This window comes from Callorhinus ursinus, unplaced genomic scaffold (assembly GCF_003265705.2).
Source record: "Callorhinus ursinus isolate GAN/ISIS: 27379988/994484 unplaced genomic scaffold, GSC_fseal_2.0 scaffold29, whole genome shotgun sequence".
In the NCBI taxonomy this organism is placed as follows: Eukaryota; Metazoa; Chordata; class Mammalia; order Carnivora; family Otariidae; genus Callorhinus; species Callorhinus ursinus.
In genome coordinates, this window is record NW_027397091.1 from 18,240,640 (window position 1) to 18,262,998 (window position 22,359).

Genomic DNA, 22,359 nt, shown 5'->3' on the forward strand with positions numbered 1-22,359 from the left:
AGCAGACAAATGCAGAGTGTGACCAGTATCTAGACAAATCAAGAGCAGGGAACAGAAAGGGGTGAGGATGATCCTTAATAAAAGGTGTACAAGTGTTATACGCAAACAATGAATCATGGAATACTACATCAAAAACTAATGATGTAATGTATGGTGATTAACATAACATTATTAAAAAAAAAAAACCAACCCAAAGAAAGGCTGTCTCTTCTTTGGATGCCAAATAAACAAACTTAGTATAAAAAGAAAGTTTGAAACAATAGGGGAAATGCAATTATGGGCTGAATTATCAAATACCAGAGCTGACAGGAAGGTGAGGTAAGCCAGGTGCTTCGTGTGCACCCACTCTCAGGTGTTGACCCTGCAAGGCATGGCCCCGAGAGCAATGCTTCCTCACAGTTTACAACCTTGGTGCTCTGCTTGCCTCATCGGAGTCTTGGCCTTGAAAATGTTTTTTTTTTTTCCAGATGTGATGGCATTGTGGTTATATAATAATATGTCTATATATTTTAGAGATGTGTATTATGGCATGGAGGGGTGAAATGACATGCCCATGATGTGCTTTAAAACACTTCAGCAAGAGGAAATGGGTATAAAAAGGGGCAGATGAGACAAATGTGGCAACATCTAGGTAGCCATGGAGACTGGGTCATGTCTATATGGGGCTCAATCAATATTCTTCTTTTGAATGCTTGGAAATTTTTATAATAAACTCTGCTTTTAAACTGGATTACAGTAGTTGCCATGGCAAATGTAAATATTGGCCTCTCCCAAATGGACATATTTGCTGACCTATCAAATCTTCCTGTTCATGGTATCCTTTATTCTTGGCCTGCCATCTCCTTCCCAGTCCTAAATTCAGATGATGTGACCCCCTTCCCCACTACCAGTGTGTGCTGCTAAGAAATTTCTCCTGGTGACCTGGACAGGGGTGGGAACCACTGTGGATATATACTTTTCCTGGAACTTTGCAATTTTTAAAATAATAAAAGTTATTTGAGGCTTCCCAAAAGAAACTGAGGGTTGAAGTGTGCTTCAGGAACATACGGTCAGATCTTGTTCAAATTCCAACTCTGTCCTCAACAAATTAACTTTTCTGAGCCTTGATTTCTTTGGTTGTAAAAATAGGAATATTAATATCTATCCTAAAAGGACTGATATGAAGATTAAGAGAGATGCCATTTGTGACTCCCTAGCACCTTGCCTAGGATATGGCAGGTGCTTCCCCTTTTCTCTCCTTCAGTCCTTGGCATCTTTAGGCTTTTGTTGTACATTTTATGAGTGAGAATTCTTTCTTGGGACATAAGTGTTGCCCTTTCTAAGAAATGTGTTTTACCCTTGTTTTCTTTATTTGTAGTCTGAATGACAGCATTCTTTTTTTTTAAGACTTTATTTTATTCATTTGAGACACAGAGATAGAGAGAGCATGAGCAGGGAGAGAGGCAGAGGGAGAGGGAGAAGCAGGCTCCTCACTGAGCCAGGAGCCCGATGTGGGGCTCAATCCCAGGACCCTGGGATCATGACCTGAGCCGAAGGCAGACGCTTAACCATCTGAGCCACCCAGGTGCCCCTGAATGACAGCATTCTGTCCTTCATGATTCTCTGTGTCCAAAGTTTACTGTGGAGTTTTTCTCTGGAAACATTCTGGAAATATTTTTAACCTCCTGGCTCCACATCTATATAATTCCATGTTTCCCCCCATCTTGTCCCCCAGGAGTTGGCTCTTCATTCTGAGGTCACCCACTCTCTCAGACCACATTTTCATGTTACCTGAGAAGTGCTGACTCTACAACCAAACCAGATGAGTCTCCCAGATGAAAAATCACTTTGCTGGTGTCTGAATTTCCCTCTCCAGATCTTCCAGCAGAGGTCTTGCTGAGTCCTCTGAATGACCTTTGTGTGAGTACCTGATGGTTTGTGAGAGATCTGGTGGCTTCTGATGTGCAGTCCAGCTTGAAATTTGGAACCTGTTTTCTTCAGCCACTAGTTCTGGGGCAACAAAAATTTCTTACTCAACATTCTGTTTCATGTCTGTATAAAAATATGGACACATACTATGTATATTAATTTGTATGTTTCTGAACCTAACAGTCATCGGAGTTCATGAACAGTAGGTGTAGGCCTTGGCTGGAGTGGTTAGGAATGGCTTCAAGGAGGAGGTGGTCTTGAATATAGGGGGATTTTGGAGGTTGAATAGAATTTAGATAAAAGAGAAGGACATCCACAAGCTTGACTTCCACCCAAGAACCTGTGAGATTTTTTTATAATTTGTAATCAGAAACCTCCAGAAAAGCTATCAGGTTGGTTTGTTTTAGAGTGAGATGAAACAATATATACTCAGACCACAGTTTAGTACCATTTCTGAGTGTTTGTGAGGTAGGGTGTGCACAGCTGTAGGCAGATAAAACCCATGATGCTTTGAGATGAGCTCCCTCTGTTCTTACCATGCAGAAGGTAAACCAAGAGACAGCATGACATTTCTGCCAGTAGGGCAGCTCGGATTTTTAATCTTCTTCATCATAATGAGCCAAGATCCTAAGCATGGACTTTGACATGAAGATTTCTTCTTCAGGCCAGTGTATGTTTGATGCAGTTGTGTGGGCAGTCAGTGGGGCAAAGGTGGAGGGGGATGTATTGGAGAAACTCATGACAGGAGAGGAGGTTCAGCTCAAAGTTGGACAGGGTTACTGTGGGTCTACTGGCCTGGGTGCCCACTGTGGCTGGAAGCACCTCCTACTCCCCTGAGCCTTCTCCTGGGCATCCTGTGATGCAGCCACAGGCAGCAGAAGCTTTGCAACAGTAGAGATACTTTCAAAAATGAACCCCAATGCCCAGCCAAGGACATCAGAATCTGTGAGGCAGAATGCAGGCATCTGTATTTTTTTAAAGCTCACTAGTTCATGCAGTGTGCAGTCCAGGGTGAGAATTTTTGCTACAAGTATTTGCAGTGTAGTCCTCCCAGACTCTGGCATCATATTCAAACCAACTTTGAAAGATGACCCAACCTTGTAGGCCCCTGCCCAGGGGTTTCAATGTCACTGGTGTGGGGTGGGCCAGACCAGACATTGGGAGCTTTCAAAAGCTCTCCAAAGTGATCCTGATGAGCAACCAAGGTTGGGAACCACTGTTCTGATTTTGAAGAGAGCAGCTAACAACTAAGGCCAGAACCCGTCCCCCAACAACCTGCCCAACAAGCCCTCCTACAGGCAGCCCAGGCCTCTCCTCATCTGCCTCAGGAGTACTATGGGAGGCCAGAGTGGGCTTTGTGGGAGGGAAATGTTAGCAGGGTCAGGTCATCTAGTTTCTCCTTATGGTGGAGTGGGAGCTCTCCCTGCCCTCAGGCCAAGTAAGGAGGGAGGCTTCCACACAAATCAGTTTGAGATGGGGGCTGGCAAGAAGGGAGAGTGACAGGCAGTTCCTAGCAGGTAGCTTTGGGAGGAGGTGCTGCTGCTGGATGTCCCTCCAAATCTACCCAAGAAAGTGTGCTGTGAGAGCTAATACAAGGAGCCTGCCTCATCAAGGGCTTCAAAGACAAGGGCCTCCCAGCAGGGGAGCAATGACAGAGGAGAGAGAATGCCAGCTGCTGCCATCTAAGGAAGAGATATAGTCCTCCCTTCTCTCTTCATCCTTTCCCTACCCTGTCCTGTATCCCCACGCTTAATGTAGTCAAGGTCCCTGCTAAAGCCTACTCTGGGGATGGGAGAAATGAGATTTCAAGAGAATTCCATGGACTGAATTTAATAACCAAAAGCCACTGGGGAAGTTTTTTTTTTTTTAATTGAGATAGAATTGACATAACATTGTGTAAATTTAAGGTGTACAACATGTTAATTTGATACATTTATATATTGCAACATGATTACCACCATGGCATTAGCTAACACTTCTATTACATCACATAATTATTTCTTTTTTAGTGAGAACATTTAAATAAATCTAGTTTCTTAGCAACTTTGAAGAATGTAATATTCTTTACTGTAATCACAATGCTGTACATTAGATCTCCTGAACTTATTCATTAGATCTCTAGAACTTATTCATAATTGGAAATTATGTACCCTTTGACCCACATCTCCCACACCTCTCTTTTAGGATGTTATGTTTGACTTTGAGGCTAGACCTCTCTTAGTCCACAGATACTTCCTGTCTCCAGCCTTTGGGGCTCCTTGGCAGATGGTGATAATGCTTAGGACCTGTGGACCACAGGTGTTTTTATATTGACCTTCGATGTATGAACAGTCCTGGAGGTCTTTATTAATCTCTTAAGTCAACCAAACTTTCTCCACTTAAATGCTGAAAGGGATCCAAGATGGAAAGACCTTGATATTTAGTATAGATTGTAATGACACACCCTGAAAACATGCTGACAGGTGAATGAGATAAAATGTCACAGGACAGTTGATTGCCTCCATGAATCTTGGAATAGGATGAAGGCACCTCTACACTTTGGTCCCCTCTGAGTTAAGAGGAGAAACAAGTATGCTGTTTTTAGTATTGAAGTGAGTGCTGATACAAACACTTACCCTTTTATTCACATTGATGATCTGATGAGCAGTCTGAAAATATGGCCAGAGGGGGAATGGTTGCCAGTAATGACAAACATATCATAAAGTAGTTTAATATGTCAATGACCGCTTCTAAGTTGCTTAGAAGTTAGAAGCAGTTAACTGCTTCTAACTAGCTCACTGAGGAAAATAATTACTCTTAAGATTGCACCGTGCTGCCTTTTTTTTTTTAACGAAAGTATCTATATCTCCGTGTCTTTTTTCATATTCATATTTTACAAGGATATAAATCATCATATATATACAATTTTGCACTTCTTTCTTCATTTAATGGGTATTGTAGATGTTTTCACATTCTTGGTCTTGATTACCCATAATTCTAATGGCTGAAAAATAATTTCATTAGGTAATTTATAGTAATGTAAATATAACCTAGTGTAAGAGTTTGGGGTGCCTTCCAATTTTATTATTAATGACATTTTGCTATTATAAAAATGTATTTTTGTGATGTGCCATTTAGTATTTTGAATTATTTAAAATAGGTTCCAAGAAGTGGAGTTTTGGGGCACAATGTTTGAAGTCTTTCTAGTTTTTTATAAAACTGCCAAATTTCTTCCCAAAATGATTATATCAATACACAATTCCACCTTCTCCAACCTTCTTCTTATGGTCCTGTGAAAGTTTTTTATTTAGTGAGAAGAGGGTAGAAGCCACTTGTTCGATGATATGCAGGATGCCATCCCTAAAGATGCCCGCAAATAAACATGGAATTCATACATATTTATAAAGAGGAGAAAAGGTAGAGAAATATGGTATCAGACTATTACTAGTGTGTGTGCATGTGTGTGATGGGCAGTGCGGAGAATCAGGGCCTAACGTACCTAACAAATAATTCATCTTTTGCCTAAAAAATATTCTGAGATGACCAGATGGTGAGATGAAATCACTTTCCTACCATTGTGTGCAAAATTTCTAACTCTGTCACCCACTCTGTTCTTGGGCAATAAAGTCAATGGGATTTTTGCTTGCAAATGACAGGAGGCAAAACCCTATTTCCGCCCGAATTTCTCATCGCTTGTTCCGTACCTATTCATTTAGACTTTTGTTTTTTAATATGTGTATTTTCCCTTGGCAATGCCGTAATGTCCTTTTATTTTATTATTATTATTTTTTGGCCTCTCTCTTCACCATAATCATGAAGAACACAAATGTAATGGACGTAGTATTCCTTCATTTGAGTCTCTCTTTTATTCTCATAATTCTAAACTGCTCCTCTTCCTGAAGGAGGACTGTGTTACAATAGAATGGAATTTTCCAGACAATGTTTAGGGCATAATAGTTTTAAGAGGCTTCATGTTTGCAAGAGACAAATTAAGAAGCCTCCTTTAATACGTAGACAACATCTGTTACACAAAGTCACCATTAACGATAATACCGGGATCTCCTTTGTGGTTGATTTTCATCCAGCTGCACCTACCCATAAAAGGCCTGCCAGCAAAGAGGGTTCCACATTTATCTGTTAGTTCAGAATGACTCTGGAAAATGGCACATAAACCCCAAGCAAATCTTTGTTAACCTCTGAAATCAGAGCCTCCATAAATCACTGCTAAGGACAGCTTATAACCTCCTCACAGCCAACTCACCGTCTCTATTTGGTGTTTTATAAGATGCTCCAAATTCAGACTGATAATACAGAAGAAAGCCACATACCAAGAAACTGAGCCTTATGGCACCCACCTGTAAAGGGGCCAACGTGCTGGCTGATCTGCAGTTACAGGTAAGTCCTCACTCTGAAGCTTTATTCAGACAACATTCCCATTTGTACCAATGAATCTATTACTAAATAATAATCCTACAAAATCCCTATAGGGCTAGTTACCTATGGTCAATAGTATGATTTGTTGAGTTGTCATTATCTACTTTGGTATTAAATATTAAGATTTTTAACTTAATGAAGCTCATCCAGAGGACTAGTAGAAGGGATCCACTTTCTTTACAAAACTGAGCTGTATAAAATAGCAGTCTTATAATTTGCTTGTGGAATGTACTCAGATATATTTTCCTTTTTGGGTTTCTCTGTGGATGTATGACTTATAGAGTAAACATGTCAGTTTACTCATTTAATAACTACTCGAGTGCTGCTATTTCAGACATGGTGCTAGAGGCTGGGAAGAAGAAGTCCCTGCTCTCAGGTAGTTTTACCCCACCAAAGGGAGGGAGAAACCACAAGTGAGCAAAATGATAAGTAAAGCAAAAGTGATTAAAAGGTGGCACTTCAAATGGGGTGTTCAGAGAAGACCTCTATTGGTACAGAATTTGAAATGAAGCAAGAGAGAGAATAGTGTGAATGTGCAGGGAAAGAACATTGCAGGCAATGGGAACAGCAACTGCAAGGCCCCAAACTTGGCAAGTGCAAGAGAAAGTAGGAAAGCCTGTGTGTCTGGATGCAAGAGGGAAGGTAGGAGGAAACAAGGTTGTGATGGTGGGCAGGGATCAGTTCTTGGAAGGAGTAGGGATTTATACTGTGTGAGGAGTACCTCAGGAGGTTTTAAAGCAGTGGACTGTGTACTCTGGTTTGTATTCACTTCAGTCCAATACCAAATTCAACCAAATGCATAAATCTTACACCAGCTGAAAGAGCTCTATGAAGCATAAAGCAATCATAATGTAATTTGGTTTCCCCACTTGTCATGGGGCTTATAAGATTTCCAGGGGCTCACAGATGGCTTCCAGAGAGTCCACAGAATGCTTCTAAAACGTTGTATATTGATGCACCTGTGTAAGAAGAATCCACACCTCAGGAAAGCTAAGGGCCACTGATCTAGATGACCCAAAATTCAGTCCTAGCTGATTTCATGATGCTCTAGGGCCTTAATATAGCTGGCAGTCTTCTAGTAATTTTTTAAAATGTGGGACCTAATTGTTCATTGACTCATTTCCTTTCTTTATCATTAATTGGGGGCATATTTTCAAGTCTCTTTGTCCCATCCTTTGCCGGGTACCATTGCAGTGCAGGGTGTACTTCCGCACACTCTGACTCTGGCCAACTGACTTGGGTGTGGCCAGGGGGTGTTAACAGATGAGACTCAACCACAAGCCTGGACAGCACCTGTGAATTCTTGCTCTTTTGCCCCCGCTGCCCTCATGAGAAGGACATGCCTGGGCTAACCTTGTCCCATGAGGAGGGCCAGAGTCACGGGGAGCAGAGATGAGTCACCCTGGCCATGGCCAGACATGCAGATTTGTGCGCTAAATAAGTGCTGTGGGCACTTTGAGAATGTTCATCATGCAGCAACAGTTAACTGGTATGCCATGTTGCTACCATACTTGTAGGACCCTTTTAAAAAGCACCAAATTAGTTGGTGCATTGGTGCACCTGGGTGGCTCAATCGGTTAAGCGTCTGCCTTTGGCTCAGGTCATGATCTCACGGTTCTGGGATTGAGCCCCGCATCAGGCTCCCTGTTCAGCAGGGAGTCTGCTTCTCCATCTGCCCCTCCCCCTGCTTGTGCTCTCTCTCTCTCACTCTCTCTCTCTCTGTCAAATAAATAAAATATTTTAAAAAAACCTCACCAAATTAGAGATCCTGAAAGTTAGGTTCACTTGTCCCCATTGTGGGTACAAATGTGGGTACAAAATGGAATCCCCAATTTCAAATTCCATAACCATATGAATCAACCCTGGTTGTTTACACTTCCTTACTGGCACCCCCTCCAGCTTTCCTTTCAAAATCTGGCATGGCTGCTCATAGAGACCAAGTGCTCATGGGTTCAGATAGTGGCAGAAGGGTGAAGTTTGCAGTCCTAATCTCATAATACTGTGACACAGCCTGATAGTGGCATATGCCACAGCATCCTAGCCTGATATGGGAATGCTAATGAGGGATACAAATCCTCCCTCGAAGCAGGGGTGTAAGCTGTCGAACCTTGCTAAACGGCTGTAATGAATGTAAACTGCAGCATACCAGCTGAACCTTGGGATCTGCTTAATTGCCCAGGGTGGCTTAATCTTCAGCCCTGCCAGTTGCACAAGGATTACTCGTCTTTGGTGAACTCAGTGGAGAGTTGAAAGTAAATTTGCTTAAACAAGAGTAGAGTTTAGAACAGGCATGACAGAAGAATCATAAATAACCACTACGGAAAGGTAAATGACAACCAAGCCTCAGCCTGGTGTTTGTCTCACAGGACAGTCATCGAAGGAAGGGGGAGCGCCAGAATCTCTTGAGTAGGCTTTTATTAAAACCTAAATCATGAGGAGAACAACAGCAGGTTCTATTAGAGTAATAGGCATGACCACAGTGCCATTACCACCATCTCAAAGCTACATTTCCTTGCCAGCCTTCAGTAGTGCAGGGATGTAAGGGTTTTGCTCATCTTGACCTTCACTGACCCCAAATCCCTCAAATCCCACTTCTTCCCCCAGTAAATGGAAGTGAGGTAGCCTTGGTTCTTAATCAGCTCATATACATTTTTCTCTAAACAAATTTTTTTGGAAAGGTGATACAGGTAGATGGTAAAATTTCTTTCAAATGGCAGGAAAATAATGAACCTTAAGCCTTCCTCATTGGAGTTCAGTGGAGGTGAGTGGGGTGTCTTGCTCTTTGTGGTACAGATAGAATGATCCAAGATTTATTGAAAAATGAGATATTTCTCTGCATCATTTGATCTTCAAGATTTTGAGAGCTAACACAAAGACTTAGAGATTATTTTCTCAATACTGTTATCAACCTAATTGCCTAGCTTAACTTTACAGACTCAATATAAGTGCAAAACAGCTATGAACATCTTTCCCAAATATGGATGGCCACAAAGAGTTTCTTATAATATAGCTAACCCTATTAATAGATAAAATATGTATTGTGAAGAAAATTACTATAAACTATACATATCTACTTCTGCAGAAGATTGCTGTTTGTGTACCACAAACCTCTTCTTCCCATCTTCCTTTATAACTGAAGCTTGATATTATTTAGAGCAAGCATGTGATCCACTAAAAGACATTTCCCAACTTTCCAGCTGGATGTAGACATTGACTAGGTCTTGGCCAATGAGTTCAGAGTAGAAGTGTTGTGTGATATTCCTTCAAGAGCAGAGCGCCATCCTTTGTTTCTTACTTTGTCAGCTAACCTGGAACATGAATGTGATCCCTAGGCCTCCAACCACAGTCTTGGGTCACAAGGACAAGGGTCATTATGGGGACGGTGGAACTGTTCCACTTCAGAATTTGTGCAGCTGCCCTACCATTCCTGGATCTGCCTCCAGATTTATTTTGTGACAGAGAAGAATAAATTTCTATCTGAGACAAGCTACTGTCCTTTGGAATTTTCTGTCATTCTCAGATGAACCTAATCCTTATTGCTTCTGAGCCTCTGAAGCAGCAGCAAATAACCTCATGGATCCTCTTTCGGCCCCTGGCAGATTGGGCACAGCATTAGAAAGCACTACTACCACAGAGCCAACACCTCTTAACACACAGTAGCACTGAGTATGACTTTCAGGTGGTGGTATAGGGAAAATGAATGAAAATTCCTTTTTTTTTCTGGCCACTTTGTAAATGATGTCCCTGTTTTAGCCTTGTCGTTATCACTGGAGGTACTTATGAGGCCCAGTGCTTTTATAATAGCTTTACCAGTCTTCTGTTTTCAAATTAGTCCTTTCAACACCTCACTTCTTATTTAGGATGTGGACTCTTGGATCTGCCACTTCTAGCAGCTCCAGGGGCTGAGTGAGGACACATTCCTGGGGTTGGCTCTTTTTCTTTCTCTCTCATCCTTTTTTCCTCCCTTTGTTCTTCCCTCTATCCCCTGCCCTGTCTCCCTCTCTTTCCCTCCCTCCTTCCCTCCTTCCTCCCTTCCTTCCTTCTTTCCTTGGTTCCTTCCCTCCTTTCCTTCCATTCTTTCCTTCCTTCCTTCCTTCCTTTCTTCCTTCTTTCCTTCCTTCCTTCCTTCCTTCCTTCCTTCCTTCCTTCCTTCCTATTGAACTATTACTAACATATAGTGCATCATCTTAAGTGTACAGCTCCATGAATTTTTACATAATGTAAGCACCTATATATAACCACTCCTCAGTTCCAGATAGGAAATCTTTCCATTAGCCCAGAAGATTCTCCAAAGTCCCTTTCCAGTCATATTAGACCCTCACCAGAGGTAGCCACTACTATGACTTCTATCATCATAGATTACTTTTGCCTATTTCCAAACTTCATATAAATGAAAACATACACTATATGTTCTTTTGTATCTGCCTTCTTTCATTGAACATGATTCTGAGATTCGTCCATGTTGTTGTTTATATCAGTAGTTTGATCTTTTTTATTACTGTGTACTCTTCTACAGTATGAATATACCAAACTTTGTTTAGCCATTATCTTGAGGAACATTTGAGTTTTTTCCTACTATTTGGTGATTATGAAAGTTGCTATGAACATATAGCATGTGTATCTCAGTGAATTTAAGCACTCATTTATAAAAGATGTGAAAAAATTTGAGTCAAGTCCTTAAAAATAAATAATAATGAAATGAGCACAAATAAAACAAGAGTTGGCAAATATTATAAAGAATTAATTGGAAATCTTGAAAATAAAATAGAAATATAGTCATAGAGTAAAAAAAATTCAGGGAAGGAAAGGGAAGAAAAATCAGTAAATTGGAAGCTAAAAGTAAGGAATTCATACCTAGATGTAGAACAGTGATAGAGACTTGAAAATAATTGTATATATATGAAACCTGCACTTAAATGAAAAATCAGTGGAGATATAAGTGACAGACTGAATGACTCCAACAGTCATCTAATAGGAAATATAGAAGAAAAGAATGGTGGTCATGGCAGAGAAACTGTATTTGGAGGGATCAGAACTTAACATTTTCCATTATAAAGAAAAATTGTATGCCCTCAAGTCAAAAGATTGCTTTCTAGTACCAAAGATGATAAATAAAAATAAATCCATGTTTTGACCCATTATAGTGAGGCTGCAGAAAAGCAAGGATGAACCAACAATCCCAAAAATGCACTGAGGTTCTGTATCCAGGGTGATAGAGTTGTCCTAGATCATTTGCAAGATGGTTACATAATGTAGACATTTCTCAAAACTTATTCAATTCTATACCTACACATTTCACCTTATATACTTTAACTTTGCTTTAAAAACGGTGCCTAGGGCCGGTTGAAGAGGAGCCCCCACTCAGAATTATGGCTAGACTGACAGCAGAATTCTCATAGCTACACAAATGTCAAAGACAAAAGCAATATCTTCTTCAAGGTACTGAGGGGAAAACAACTACCTCTTTTCCAAGAGTGAAGACAACATAAAAATATTTTTAATTGTAGAAATATTATTTTAAGACTCTAACTTTTTAAAAGGTATCCTTAAGGAAAAAATAAAATTGAAACCACAGGAGACCATGGGCTATAAGAAATGAAAGTGATGGGGTGCGTGGCCGGCTCAGTGGTAGAGCATGTAACTCTTGATCTTGGGGTTGTCAACTGTTGGTTGTCAAGTTTACTTTAAAAAAAGAGAAATAAAAATGAGTATTTACTGTTCATTGGTAAAACATGTTGGTAAATTAATTATTGACTATAAAGCTAAAAAAAAGGAAAACAACTCTTTTGAGGTGTAAGAAACAAAACTCAAATTTTATATAAAAATAACAATATGAGGAAGGGAGTATTGAGTAATATTCAATGGGTAAAGTATGCCTAGGTTATTTTTGTGGTCTACAGAAAGTGAAAAAGATTGAATAATTGTTAGAAAAAATGTATAGTTACTTGTGCATGGTAATATCTGAAGGGCAACTATTAAAAGAATAACGCTTCCTGATGAGCAGAAGATCAAAAGCAGTTATATGTAAAATTTTATCAATGCAACATAAGACAGAAACAAAGAGTGAAAGAAGTGAAGGAAAAGGATGGTGATCATAAAATATAAGGTGATTGATATCAGTCCAAATATTTTAGTAATCACAATATGTAAATAGAGATGAAGGAGGAAAAAGACTTACCACATAAAAATTGACCAAAAAAGCTGGTGCAGCAATAAAATTTAAAGTGAGAAACATAAATAGGGATGATGATAAAAGTAACAATCTACAATACAGATGTGAAAATCAGGAACTGTATGTTCCTAACAACATGGCCTTGAAATAGATAAAGCAAAAACTAGTGAAATTACAGAGAAATTGACAACCAGACATTTTAGTAGGGATCTCTGGTTTTTATGTCATGCCTGGAAAGACCATCCCATCTGCACAGTTATAAAAAGTCCATGCTTTCAGGGTGCCTGGGTGGTTCAGTTGGTTAAGCAGCTGCCTTCGGCTCAGGTCATGGTCCCAGGGTCCTGGGATTGAGCCCCACATTGGGCTCCCTGCTGAGCAGGGAGCCTGTCTCTCCCTCTCCCTCTGCCTGCTGCTTCCCCTGCTTGTGCTCACTCTCTCTGTCAAATAAATAAATACAATCTTTTAAAAAAAATAAAAAGTCCATGCTTTCTCTGAACACCCTGACTTTATCTAAGTGCACTGGGCTGAAGCCTTGCCAATGTCAACCTCACCATCGATTGCTCAGATCCTTGAGAGGAAAGAAAGTGTTTAATTCTCACCCTGCATCTGCAGTTGTGCTGTGGCTGTTCTTGGTTATTGGTGTTGGCTCTCTATCATGGGGTCTCCAGCTTGTATCTGCATGAGGTTGAGCAGTGTGGATGGGTCACCTGTCCCTTGTGTCACTTTGGAATGGTCTTTCCCACCAGCTTCCTTTTCCTCACTTCCTATCAGAACACCCTCCAAGGAGTCACACCATTCATCCCTCCATCATGTCCACCCAACTAATCATCACTTCAGATCCATTCTGTGGATTAAAACTTTCACTCTAGATGTTTTCATAGTTCAATTCCCCCCAATATTTTAAAAATGTTTTATGAAATTTACCACATTTGATCCTAGAATTCTTTTTGGTTTACCTATGATTTTATGAAAATGTTGGGAGAATATTTCTAACCAGGATGCCACTGTATCTGTAAATCCATGATGAAGAGTCCTGTGGACTAATAACACTTTAACTTTCTCAAGGTGGGAAGGGATAGAAAGATGTTTGAGTGTGCAGATGTGTATACCTCTCTCTTCTGATGTACTCTCTTCTGATGTACAACTTGTAGTTCCTCTTGTCTCTCATTACTTTGTGTTTCAAATATGGCAGAAGCACAAGTAGCAAACTGCCTGGAGAGGTAATTACTTGTGTGAAATGCAATCTTATTTGAAAAATTTGAGACTTTGTTTTCTTAATAGAAAATATCACTTACCTCATAAATCAAAAGGGATAATGTATCAAAAAGGATATTCAGTGAGCATTCTCCTCTCCTATTCTTTTCCCCAGTCTTTATGTTCTCCTTCCCACAGGTGATAACTACCAGTGTCTTATGTGGATGTTTTAGGATGTTTTACACAAATATGACTATTTATCCCTTATTATGGTAGCATACTACTAGAGCACTTCAACTTGCATTTTTTCACTTCATCATATATCTTACAGACTTTGCTGCATTAGTTCAAAGGGATCCTCCTCATTCCTTTTTTTTAAAAGTTATAATATTCCATTTTAAGGATCTGCCATCATTCACCTGATTGGTGTCCTGTTGATGGGCACTCTGCTTGTTCTTACCAGCACTGCTGCCGAGAACAACACTGCAGACCTCACGTGTGGTGCATTTAGGAGAGGAGTGGGGTGATGATGTCTGTGGGAATAATGTCTAGAGTTGAATGGAGCTGATGGGCTGAGGATATGGTTCATTGATGATTTGATAAGTATTTTTAAATTCTTTTTTGAATTTAAATTCAATTTAATTAACATATAGTGTATTATTAGTTTCAGAGGTAGAATTTAGTGATTTATCAGTTGCCTATAACACCCAGCACTCATTCCATCAAGTGCCTCCTTAATGCCCAACACCCAGTTACCGCATCTCCTCACCAACTTCCCCTCCAGCAACCCTCAGTTTGTTTTCAATAGTTAAGAGTCTCTTATGGTTTGCCTCCCTCTCTGTTTTAATATTATTTTATTTTTTCCCCTTCCCCTATGTTCCTGTTTGGTTTCTTAAATTCCACATATGAGTGAAATCATATGATATTTGTTTTTCTCTGACTTATTTCGCTTAGCATAATACCCTCTAGTTCTGTCCACATCGTTGCAAATGGCAAGATTTCATTCTTTTTGATGGCTGAGTAATATTCCATTGTATATATATCCCACATCTTCTTTATCCATTCATCTGTCAATGGACATTTGGGCTCTTTCAGATAGTCCAGTATTTAGACTATTGTGGACATTGCTGCTATAAACATTGGGGTGCATGTGCCCCTACGAATCCCTGTTTGTATCCTTTGGATGAATACCTAGTGGTGCAATTGCTGGGTCATAGGGTAGCTCTATTTTTAGCTTTTTGAGGAATATCCATATTGTTTTCCAGAGTGGCTGCACCAGTTTGCATTCCCACCAACAGTGTAAGAGGGTTCCCCTTGCTCTGCATCCTCACCAATATCTGTTGTTTCCTGAGTTGTTAATTTTATGACTAGGGAGTCATTATTATACTCTAGGACTAGGGAGCTTATTATACACAAAATAGTTCCCAGAATACAAATTTTAAAAATTGTTGCATTAAAATTTTCAATGGACTTGCCTGGCAAGAACCTGATAGCTGTTTTGTAGGACAGGTGGCTCAGCTAATGCACCTCCTCTGTGAGGAGCTAAAGCTGAGGAGGTGGTTCCCACAGAGACACATCAGGGACCTCAGACTCATTCTGCCCTGTTCTCCCCAGTGAGCCTTGTGTTAAGTAGTATGGCTCTGGTTTACCTTGACCTAAAAATGGAAGCAACTTAAACATTCAATGGCCAGAATGAACTAAACTTGGTGCAGCTATTAGAAAAGATTGGTGTGAAAATTGGGTAATCTTTTCAGTATGTTAGGTGATTGAAAAGAGTAGACTATAAAATTGCATGTATTTCATAGGGACAAAAGTTGAAGGAAATACACAATATTAAGATAATTCTAGTAAGTAGAGAACTATGGGTAATTAAAAAATTTTATTACTTTTTAAAAAGAGTTTATTTATTTGTCAGAAAGGGGGGAGGTGCCTGGGTGGCTCAGTCATTAAGCGTCTGCCTTCGGCTTAGGTCATGATCCCAAGGTCCTGGGATGGAGCCCCACATTGGGCTTCCTGCTCAGCGGGAAGCCAGCTTTTCCCTCTCCCACTCCCCCTGCTTGTGTTCCCTCTCTTGCTGTGTATCTCTCTGTCAAATAAATAAATAAAATCTTAAAATAAAATAAAATAAGAAATTAAAAAAAGAAAAGAAAGAGAGAGAGAGCACAAGCAGGGGGAGTGGCAGGCAGAGGGAGCTTTTGCAGTGCCAAATGCCACAGGCCTGGTCCTGTCAAAGTGATTCTGTTATAAATCAGGAATCCTGGATCCATGTTTGTAAAATGGGAGGCTGGGACCAAAGTGACAGGTTACATTCTTATATTGCCTTTCCCTCTGACAGTAAACTAAAGATTAAGTGAACCTGTTGATAGTTATACTAGTAAAAAGTTGTAATTCTAGAATTATAAACAAAGAAAAGTTTATATATTACATTAACATTTGCATTCTTAGCTTTTTTTGGCTGTACACCAAAGGGGTGGGGAGTGGTCTCCTGTAACAAGTTGGATCTTACTGTAAACTAGTAACTGTCCATTTAAAAACAAGTACTATAACCACATATTTTCTGTGCTAATTGTGAGCACTTAATTTTGTTCCATCCTGAATAACTTGAGCAAGTAGTTCTAAGTTTGGTCTCATACCCTTGTGTGAGTTGCTACATATTTTTTTACCCCCTCTATTTATTTGATTTCTTAAATAAAAGTGTTTGTCCAAAAGAAAAAAACCCCAAAACCCCCCAAAAGCAAATCTAGCAATTCCACTCCTATGTATATACCCAACTGAAATGTATACATCTGTTCAACAAAATACATAGACTAGAATGGCCATAAAAACAATATTCATAATAGCCCCAAACTGGAATCTACCAAAATACTCATCCATAATACAATAGATAAGTAAATTGTGCTATATTCACACAATGAATGCACAATAAGAATTCATGAACCACAACTATATTCAGCTATACAGGTGAAATTCACAATTATACTCTTGAGTGAAAGAAGCCAGAACTACACATGCTGTGTAGTTCTATTTATATAAAGTACAAAAACAGGCAAGACTAATCTCTGCTGTTACAGGTCAGGATTGTGGTTAGCCTTGGGCAGGTGGCAACTGGAAAAGGGCTGGGGTTTTAGGGGTATTGGGAATGTTGTCTTTATTGATCTGGATGCTGGTTTGATGCATGTGTTCACTTTGCAGAAATTTATCAAGCCATTAACTTATCATATGTGTCTTTTTTTTTAGTGAATATTCAACTTTAAAGACATTAAAAGATAAATAAAGCAAGAAACTTTAATACTGACTAGAAGTGTCCAAGATCCCATCTTCAGGACCTGCTGAAGTGTCCTTGCCTTTCACTGGTTCCTTTTTCTTTGCATTCCTAAGAATTCCCAGGTATGTTGTCAGAATCTACAAATGCAGCTTGGTGGTCACTTGGTGCTGCCTACATGGGGCTTCGACATCTGTCCCCTCCGTCTATCTTATTGTTGTTTCTCCATCATGTAACAGTCTCGCCAAGGATGTTTTGTCCTAAAGGGTGGACTGAAAGCAATGCCCAAGCCATAGAAAATAAGGCTGACACAACTAACTTAAAATGCTTGCAAACTTTTGTGAAGGAAATGTAGGAAACTATAATACAGGAAAGGAAGGCTTGAAAAGGACTATAAGCTGCTACCATTCCTATGGTCCACTGGGCCATGATCCTTCACCCTGGATTCCCTCTGAGTCTAGCAAAACTGGAATCTCCTCCACTTTGTCTTCCTTCTCTGTGTCCATGTTCTCAAGTCCCAGGAAACAAAAGATCCAGTGTCAGTCTTGATGGCATTAGTGGAAATGGTGTGTGTTCTAATAAAGACAAACTTTTCAGCATTAAACATGATATTTCATATCTCACTCTGAGAGGCTTCACTTAGTAACAGTGAAAAAAGTATTTTCCTGCCTCATATCAGTTTGATTAGAAGGGCATTACCGAAATGGGCCCACCTAGAACAAAGGAAGGGGTCTCACCATGAACAAATACCACCTTCCACTCTGGATTCTAAAAGTTGTTTTTATACATATATATATATATATATATGTATATATATATATATGTATAAAAAATAGTTGTTTATGACCCCACCCCACCTCACTCTACATACATACAAAGGACAATGCTATTTCAAACACACATACATGTTGTATTATTCATCTTCTCTGTGATAATGTAACTTAACAAATTATTCCCAGATTTCAGAGGTTCACAACAACAAATACATATTTTCCTTGCTCTAGATCTATGGTTCAGCTGCAGTGGCTCTTACCCAGGTTATGGGGTTTAACACTACTTTGTGTAGCTCTCATTCTAGGACTCAGAATGAAGAGCAATGGCCACCTTGGACACCTCTTATGGCAACAGGCAGGAGTTCAAAAGTAGTGGCAGAAAACTGAAATATCTTTTAAAACATCTGCTTGGAACTGGGACACTGTCATTTCTGCCTATGTCCCATTGGCCAAAGCCAATATAAAAGTCATATAGCCAAGTCTAACATCAGAAAGGGGAAGAAACTTCTGTTGGGAAGGAGAGAGTGAATATTTGCTCAACAATGGTGTATGTGAACACACACACTCCCTATATGGTATTGTACAGTGTTATCCAATGTGTGAACCAGAGATACAGAAACATATAAATGATCTCCACTCTGGGCAATATGGTGGACCAAGGTTCCTGAAGGGCCCTTCTCCTGTGAACAATGAGATCTTTGCTGGGCTTGTAACATGCAAGGGAAACTTCTGATGGAGGTAGGAAGCAAAACAACAGCGAGCTGAAACCAGAGTGGAGAATAAGCCATCTACATATACACATATACACAGAAGGTATTATCAGCATTTCCAAGGTTAAGGGGTATGTACGTGTATGTTGACAGGATATGGGAAGAAACCTTGAGATCCAGGATTAAGCTGGGGACCTTTGAAGGTGGGGGAAGTGATCCCAGGTCTTTAGTACCCCTGAATCTCTGCAGGATCAATTACTCCAGTGTCAGTTCTCTAGTATGAACTAGAGAAAAGAAGATTCAATTTAGACTCTTAGTTCTTTTACACATTAAAGGATCAAATAGCTTAAAATCAAGCTTAAAATTGAAGATTACCAAACACAAAGAAAAAATTCTCCATGAGTGAGTTAGCAGAAACAATAGCAGACTTAAACCTGAGAATGTCAGATACTGAAATTTCACATGCAGAATATAGAAAGACTATGTAAAAAGAATCACAAAAATGAAGAAATAATAAGAGAAAAAAATTACAGGATGGATTTGAAAAAGAACCAATTAGAAATTTTAGAAATTAAAATGTAGTCGGGGGGCGCCTGGGTGGCTCAGTTGGTTAAGCGACTGCCTTCGGCTCAGGTCATGATCCTGGAGTCCCGGGATCGAGTCCCACGTTGGGCTTCCTGCTCAGCGGGGAGTCTGCTTCTCCCTCTGACCCTCTTCCCTCTCGTGCTTTCTATCTCTCATTCTCTCTCTCTCAAATAAATAAATAAAATCTTTAAAAATAAATAAATAAAATGTAGTCGGAAAAAAACCCAGACTTATTGGATGAGCTAAAAACTGAAGTTTACACTTAATTAAAAATTAGTAAAGTGTAAGATAGAGCTGAAGAAATTTCCCAAAATGCAGCACAGAGAAACAAACAGAAAATATGAACAAGAGATACTATATGAAGGATAAAATGGGTGGATATAATAGACATCCAATCAGAATTCCAGAAGAGACAAGAGATAATTAGATGTAATATTTGAAGAGATAGTGGCTGAGAACTTTCTAGAACTGACAAGAGATATTAACCCACAGGTACAGATAATGCAATCCTTGTCTACTGAGGTAGATAAAAGAGAAAACACACTTAAGTACATTGTAGTGCACCTGCAAAAACCCAAAAACCAAGAGATCTTAGAAGCAGCCAGAGAGAAAAATGAGACCACCCACAAAGTACTGGTAGTTAGTGTTACAGCAGATTTCACATCAACAATGGAAGCCCTCTCTGAAGGGGTCTTCCAGCATCAGTGGCTCCAATCCCAGTTTGGACCACCTGAGGCTCCAGACATTGAGGAGCAAAGATGGGTGGTCCTTATTGAGCCCTGATGAAATCCTGACCGGAAGACTCTGTGAGCAGAATCAAATGGTGTTTTATGCCACTACATTTTGGGCTGATTTGTTATGCAGCAATATGTGACCAGAACGCTTGGATTAGAAATTGGTCACACATACAAAGAATGTCACTGCGCTGCCCTACTCCACCCCAACAAACCCAAACCCAAAGCTACTGGTGACCCTGTGCACGTGAGAGACAGTGTAAAGAAATCTGAGTTAATATTGATGATGAAAAGAAGCTCATGAAAAATAGTAAGAGCTGGGGGTGTGGTGCTCAGGCTGGGGGTAGATTCTTGCACAGAGTTGGCACCTCTCTGTGGTGGAATGTTCTGTATATAATATGGAATTAATTCAATGATCTTGCTTTCCCCTGACACTCAGAAAACCACTACTCTGGGAGGAATGAAAACTTAGAAAGAAACATGAGTAGAAATCTAGGTGATATTTATACCGACTCTTTGAAGGGTAGGACAGGGCAACCCTCTCCCCCATCTCCCTTTCCTCCTCTAATTGCTGTCTTTAGTCTCCTTCTCCCCTGCCTCCCTTAGGACACTTGCCTCCTTAGATTTCAATCCCTCCTTCTTTTTTTCAAACTCTAGCGGCTCCTTCAGTGGGGTGTTAGAGGGATCTTCCGTGCCTGGGGCTCTGCTGCTTCTGAGAGTGTGGTTCCCCCCAGGTAGTGGTCCCATGGGGCTAGGGGACACACAGTGGGCTCTTCCCTTCCATTTCTACTCCTTGATAGTGGTGCTGCAGCTGCTCTCCCCTCAAATTCACCTATGAGAAAACACACCTAGTCACAGCAGGGGCTATTGGTTTTCTTCCAAAGACTACAGTCTCATATAGTAGCATTGCTTTGACCTACTCTTGTCCATAATTACCAAGGTAAGATTAAAGGACCCTTTGTCTGCTTTGGGATGTACTTTCATTAAAAGAGCCCTCATGTTAGCTGATAATGGCTTTGTCTGGTGCAGGCCAGAACACAGGGTACAGATGACAAATGGATCTTTTCTGATCCCATGGCCCCTCCCTGATGGAAAGCCCGGGGGTAGGGAAGGTAGTTGTGTTTCAGGTAAGCCTGCACTCAGGTATGAAGATGCACCTTTGCTTCATGCCTTCAGTGTGACCAGAGGAGCTGTCTGATAGGCATGTAGGGTGGCCATGAGATATAATTCTAACAGCTAACACTGGACTCGAGTCATAGATGGTGATAGTGGTGCTTCTTCCAAGCATCCACTGATATTTCACAATACAAAAGATAACATTTCCCTTTAAGGTGATACCAACTGATGAGCCACTTATTTTGTGGCTAGTAGAACAGGAAGGTTAAGGTAGCATCATGGACTTGAATCTCAGGTCTGCCTCTTACTGTGTAATTTCAGGCAAGCAACTTAAACCTTCCCTTAAACCATGATGTGGTTTTCCCATCTGTAAAATGGGTGCACTAAGTAATACCTACTACCTAGGGTTGTTGTAAGGATTCAATGACTTAATACATACAAAGCACTTGAAACAGTGCCTGAATATAGTAAACTCTAAATAAATGGGAACTTTGATTATTAAAATTTATTTTCTTTTAAAGAGTGATGAGCAATTGTCGCCTAAATTGACTCATTGTGACCTCACCACCCCTCATGACAAAGATGATAAAGACAGCCCTTCAAGAGGCTGGAGGTAAAATCGGCACCTCATCACTTCTCTCCTGGTATATGAGAACTTACCCAGACAGGTAAGGACCATTCTGACAGTGAAGGGATTACTGCAGAATCAAGACTTTGGATTCCAACTGAGCTGGGCAGGTCATGTTTTGAACAACCCTTTTCTCAATCTCCTTTTTTTCCAAGTGTCTACTCACTGTAGTCAGAGCCACCTTTACTTTACCTGTGGGGTTTGAGTAACTCAGGTCTTGGGCAGCCTTGACTCATTATAACAAGCTCTTTCTCATAATGCATTTTATATTTTAGAGTGGAAGATTGCTTTACTGTCCCCCCATCTCTGGGCAAACAACCCTCACCTCTTGACCATGTTTCTTCTCTGAAAACAATCAAGAATAAGATATTTTACTTGAACATTAATATTCAGAACTATCCTGGAAACAGGGCAAAGCAGAAGTTTGGGACCACTTTCGTGCCTTCTCAGTTGTTTTGAGGACAAGCTGCTATATCCTTTGAAAGAAGTTTTCAGTTAATAGTGTTAATAACACTAAAATAAATACCCAACAGCACATTTTAAATTTGCGCGTTTCCCAAAAAGATATAAAAATGCAGTGGAGAGGTGAGTCCTGGGATTGGTTGTTCAGCATCAACACTTCCACTTCCTTCTACCACCCTCTCTATTCGCAATGTCACTTTTGTAGCATTTCATTTTTTAAATATAATTTTATTATGTTAATCACCATACATTACATCATTAGTTATTTATTTCATTTTTGAGGTTACTTTTGTTTGATTCAGTAAGACCAAATTTCCACTAGGAGAAATCACAGTTGGGGTAAGAGGAGGGGAGTAGATACACAGAGCAGACCCTGAAGATAGCTTTTAATATCTTTGGAAG

At 40.1% G+C, this 22,359-nt stretch overlaps 1 long non-coding RNA gene across 5 annotated transcripts in view; it reads left to right on the forward strand.

Annotated features, from left to right (window-relative positions):
- LOC141370238 (uncharacterized) overlaps nucleotides 1-22,359 on the forward strand; it is a 95,777-nt gene that overhangs the window by 69,283 nt on the left and 4,135 nt on the right. For all 5 annotated transcript variants that reach the window (XR_012374127.1, XR_012374128.1, XR_012374129.1 and 2 more), the window contains 2 exons: nucleotides 16,925-17,074; nucleotides 21,391-21,535. This is a non-coding gene — a long non-coding RNA (uncharacterized lncRNA). The remainder of the gene's footprint in view (nucleotides 1-16,924; nucleotides 17,075-21,390; nucleotides 21,536-22,359) is intronic.